Raw genomic sequence first — 5470 nt, 5'->3', positions numbered from 1 at the left:
TAATTTTAATGTGTTAATGTTTACTGTGTCCCTGATGCTTTATATAATTTACTCATATACAATAATTTTATAAGTTGTTGTATTAACATCATATAGATTAAATAACATGAGATGGTATATTGAATGGAGTACAGTATTCTCATTATCCCTATTTTGATTTTAATTGGAGAATAATTGCTTTACATTGTTGTGTTGGTTTCTGCTGTACAGCCATGTAAACCAGCTCTCAGTAGACATATATCCACTCCTCCCTATTTTAATGCTGAGAAAACTGTAGGATAGGACAGAAAAATCAACTGCACTAAATGATGCAGAGAACTGAGGGAAAAGTAAAGAGATGACGAGATAACAAATACACTGGTCACCTGAGAAGACAACAGTAACCCACAAAAAATGAAAAGAAAAAATGCAGCAATATTGTTGTTTTCAAACAGTTTAACTGGTAAAACTATTTTAAGATTCACACTTCATTCATTAATAATGTTTCTCATGTCTTTAGTATGAGAAGGGTAACAGTTGGTTTCTGGATTCGTTGTTGGGTTTTGGTCTTTCAGTAGCAATGCAGAGGCTCCAGGAGGTGACACTGCCAGCAAGTATAGACAAGGGGCTTTATTGAAAAGAGAACTAGGATCCAGCCCGGGACACGGTAGGACTGGAGGGCAGAAATCCATTTCACAGCACCTGCTCTTTCCTTCCTGCCTGTGTATGTGTTTGATTTTCTGCATTGATATGAGATCTGTATTCTTTCCCTATTATTCATCTTTGTACTACATCAAAGCATTTTCTACTAATTCATCTTTCTCAAAGAGTGTTTGATGAACTCATAGGAGTGCTTTCTAGAGATATGAAACCCAGAAATTGGAATGCTCTTCAGCATACAGCAAAGGAAAGTTCTCACACTGAAAGCACTTTGGAACTAGCACTCAAGGTGAAAGGAAAATACCTTTGCCGGGGGCGGAGCACCTTTCCAGTGTCGCCTTCTAGTCACTGTCTCAGGCCAGCTGTCCTGTCTCCTCCCTGCGGGCAGGCACTCTGTGATCCTCACAGTCCTGAGGATTTCTCCCAGGAGCGCTTGATGATTCTTGTGTGTGAACTCATTGAATCCAAACAGTAATCCTGTGAAAAGTACTCTTATTGTCTGCGTACTAAAGATGAGGAAACTGACCTGTTGCGTTTGTGAGACTTTTCAGGGTCACACTATTGGTAAATAGCAGAACTGGGATTCAGAGGTTTTGGAATTTCTAGAACTCCTTTCCCTTGGGCTCTCTTCCTGTGGCTTCCACTCTGACTACACCGTGCAGCTAGAAGAAATCAGCACAGAACGGAGCTCCTGAGATGGAGGCAGTGAAGGCGCTGTGTGAGGGGGTGACCTGCTCAGTCCTGAGGAGCAGGGCTGAGGAGAAGGTGGGAGACAGAGTAACAGGAGTCAGGAGCGGCCATCAACACCACATGTCATCAGCTTTCCAGCAGGAGGGGACTGCTTCCCTCAGACATTTATATCAACCATTCTGTAATGAGTGGGTATAGATTAGTTATGCCTATGACATCAAGATGAACCATTTTGTACAATTTCATAATCTCCTTTTTACCTGTTATTTTCTTGGCACCCTCGATAGCTTAGAGGATCTTAGTTCTCAACCAAGGCTCCCTGGAGGGAAAACCCAGAGTGCTAAAAACTGCACCACCAGAAAGCTTGAAGAATTCCACCTTTTGACAGACATTTGTTAGAAAGTCATAGAACTGTTCCACAGTAGAAAATGAACAAATACTGTTTTGTGATAGGTATATATAGACAAAATAAGGACTTAGTTTTTTAAAATAAAAAAACTCAAGAAGTTGACCTTGATAAGTATTTAATAAATAAAACAAATTATAATTTGAATCATAGAAAGGGGAATATATTTTCTAAATTTTAATACAATGTAAGCACACACATCTTTTATATGAAAATATAAAATATTGAGATACAATAACATTAAATAAATAAAATATAAATAAATTACATCAAAGCAGTTGTTGCTTATAGACTGATACTCCTGCAGCTGGGTACTTTTATATCTCCTTGCTTATGACCACTGGCATGTATTGGCTGAGTTAATTCAATAAATTTGGTGGCTGAAGCAGCATTCAGAGTCTTCTGAAATGACCCCAGGTGGGTATACGAGGGTGATGTGGCATCTTAGTCAGTGAGAGTCATGTCAAGGTGAGATCAGTCTCCATCCTACATTCTTAACCTTTCCTGCAAGCTGGTTGATGAAGAGAGAGAAGGCTCTCTTTATATCCAGTCTGACGATTTCCCAGGCACAGTCGCTGTATTCCTTCTCATTCAGGTAGACATGGATTCCCTGGAAGTACGTTGTCACGGCATCTGTGGGGCCCGTCCTTCCCAGGGCAGAGTCTTCCTCTCCCGTCACCTGCTGCAAACAGTAGTCCAGGTCAGCCAGCTGCTGACCCAATCCAGTGCAGAGCTGCTTCAGGAGGGTGGTGTCCCAGGCAGCAGAGGAGCGCGTTGTGTTGAAGACGTTGAAGCTCTGCTGGAGCATCTCGTGGAGCACAGAGATGACCTGGGCCTCCTGCAGCTGGCTGCCCTCCACCATCTCCTCGGGAAAAGCGAAGTCTTTTCTGTCCTGCAGACAGAGGTGAGGGGAGAGTCTCCTCATTTGGTCCAGGAGAGTGAGGTTCTTCTCAGTGGCAGCCAGCACGTGGTTCAGAGACAGGTCACAGCCCAGGGATCCTCCAGGGCCGTAGCTGACCAGCACCAGGGCCATCAGTAGAGAAAGCACGAGGGCCATGGGTAGATGAGGCTGATGCTGCTGGGCTGGCGGAGACGGCGTCTGCTGAACCTTGAGGTAGGTTCTCTGATGCCATGCTTTCTAAGCAAGGCATTAAATAGGGAACACAGTAGTTTTCATTTTCTAATCATTTCTATACACTTTTACTTCCTTTTTTGGTTTTCTGTTATGTATTCTCAATATAGTCAAAGAAATTTTCTTCCTTCTAGACTGTTAATTTTGCCTTTTCCTAGTGACTTCACATGTGCCCATCCAAATGGATATTTTTCAATCCAAAGATAGGATCTGTGTCTTAAGTCAGAATTGATGAACATGTGTAATTACACAGGTTATTGCCCTTTATCTCTCATTCATAAGTGTTGCTGTCCTCTCATCCATGAACACATTGTTGGCTTGCTCTTAGGCTCCTTTTTTCCCTCTTAGTTTCCATAGGAAGCCAGGCTCTGTCAGCCCTATTGTTTCCCTATTTGTAAGGGATTTACCAGATCACTCTGGCAGTTAAGCTCTTGGAAACAAAGGATGAGTTTTCCTTAGTGTTTGACTTAGAGAAGAAGCTGATTATTATCAGTCCTTGAACCCCTCCCTCATTTCTCTTCCTTCTGGAACACATTCCTGCAGATCCCTGCCCTTCAGGGAACCACGAGGGCAGGTCTATTACAGACATCACCCTTTCTTTCCACCATTTTCTTATTGGACACCTGTGGTCCTCCACAGACTGGGCCAATACACCCACCAGAATCCTAGTTCTTCTCAGGGCACATGGGTGAGGAGATTCTAATTCCAGGATAATTGTATTTCCCCAGCAGCACCTCACTCACAAGGGAGAGATCACACGGAGCCACAGCCTGTCCTCTGGAGTGAGTGAGTCCATCCTCACCTGCTGGACTCCCTCCCTGAGGACAGGCTCACCACATCCTGTGGACAAGAATCTCCTCTCTGTGGAGGGCTTGTTTACTTATTGGGAAGATAGCGTTCCTGAAACCCCACCCGCTCCCCTGGAGTGGTTGTATGAAGGACCCTAGTTCTCGGTGGTGACCTCTTCTTCTCCTGACCCATTTCGCCAGGTGTCCAAATTGTCAGCACTGCTCAGAAGCTGAGAGCCAAAGTGTGTTTGCGCAAGTTGGTGGAGGAGATTCCAACTGCAATTATTTTACCTTTTCATAGATAAATAATATTTACTTTGCCAAATATAGGTTTTATTATTCAACCCTTTTACTTAAACTCTTCAACACTTGTTCTGCTCAGAGTTTCTGAGCTGGAGGAAGGAGATTCAGTGATGGTGTTGTCCCTCATTGGAAGCTTATGTCACAGAATCTAATGAGTTTCAGTCATTTATTCGGGCAGTTGATTCTACTGGGCATCTCTGTTCCTCTGTTTCTGTCTCCTCTGAGGTTGCGAGGCTGTGAGACCCAGGTCACTAGATCAGGAAAAATAGCCTTCTTTCCTTTAGCAGAGCATAATTTTTCATTTAAACTGTTTATATACACGTAGTGACTTATTGGACAATGTTGGTATTCCTGCTCCGGCTCTGCTTCTATTTCGTGATGAGACAAGAACAATAAAGGGAAGTAAAGAAAGTCAGAGGGGCTGCATCTCTATCACTTTCTTGTTTCTCTTTGCAACTTTCCTAGAAAGTAAAATTGCACAGTTGTTTTGTGGGCAACAAGAAAACAAGGGTAAGTCTCAATGTCTTCAATATGGAAGAAGGGAAGTGGTTTTCCCCTGACGTCATAGGTATTCTAAGTTAGCAAACTGCAGTGAAGCACGCCTGGGGAGTAGGCTGTGGCAGAGGGGGGAGGATGACGCCAATATGAACAACAGAAAGCATGGGACAGGGCTGCTTCTTACAGAAGCTCAATGAAGGCCAAGTCCTGAGTCAGTTGACTGCCTTCAGCTTTGGAAGACCAGCTAGCTGATTTTCCTTTCCTTTAATCCACATGTGATCAGTATAAGGGGAGATGGAAGAGAGATGGGCAATCAGAACCCCAGTTTCTAGAACACAAACCCTTTCTGGCAGGGTTGAGGAGACCAGCCTTGCCTAGCATCTGTGTAGTTGATAAATGCACTTGGGCAAAGAGAAGATGCTTTGAAAAACGAGAATGATAAGGAATGAAATGATTCCAAAAGTTCCTGATCTTAATCTGGTTAACAGTAAAATTATGATATTAAAACTAAGAGCCGCATTTTATTGATTGCTAACCATAATGATCTCTTTAATATTCCAGTTTGTGATATGATCACATTCATGGGCTGGGTTTCTGCTGGTTTTTAAGAATGTTAAAAATATTTATGTGCTTATTTGACTGGGCCAGGTCTTAGTTGAAGCATGCTGGATATTGCATCTTCTTTGCTTCATGCAGGATCTTTACTTGGGCCATGGGAAATCTTGCCTGCCTCATGCAGGATCTAGTTCCCTGAACAGAGATCCAACTCAGGCTCCCTGCTTTGGGAGCATGGAATCCTGGCCACTGGACCATCAGGGAAGTCGTAAGGGGTAGGGTTTCAATATATGAATTTGGGGAACACACATACATTTAGTCTGTAACATGGTAATAAGAAGATACCAAGGTATTGTGTTTATGGTAAAGATTCATTAGGATATGTTTCCTTTGTGGTATTTATTTGCGGAGAAAGAACACATTGCCTGATGCTACCCTCACTTGTTATGGCACATCCAC

General features: G+C 43.0%; 1 pseudogene; it reads right to left on the bottom strand.

The window, feature by feature from the left end:
- Window positions 1-2221: 2221 nt before the first annotated feature.
- On the bottom strand, window positions 2222-2792 carry LOC122453109 (annotated as a pseudogene).
- Between the last annotated feature and the right edge of the window lie 2678 nt (window positions 2793-5470).

Source organism: Cervus canadensis, chromosome 14 (genome assembly GCF_019320065.1).
Source record: "Cervus canadensis isolate Bull #8, Minnesota chromosome 14, ASM1932006v1, whole genome shotgun sequence".
NCBI classification, from domain to species: domain Eukaryota; kingdom Metazoa; phylum Chordata; class Mammalia; order Artiodactyla; family Cervidae; genus Cervus; species Cervus canadensis.
The sequence above is the reverse complement of the archived record's forward strand: the minus strand, read 5'-3'. Positions and strand labels throughout refer to the sequence as shown.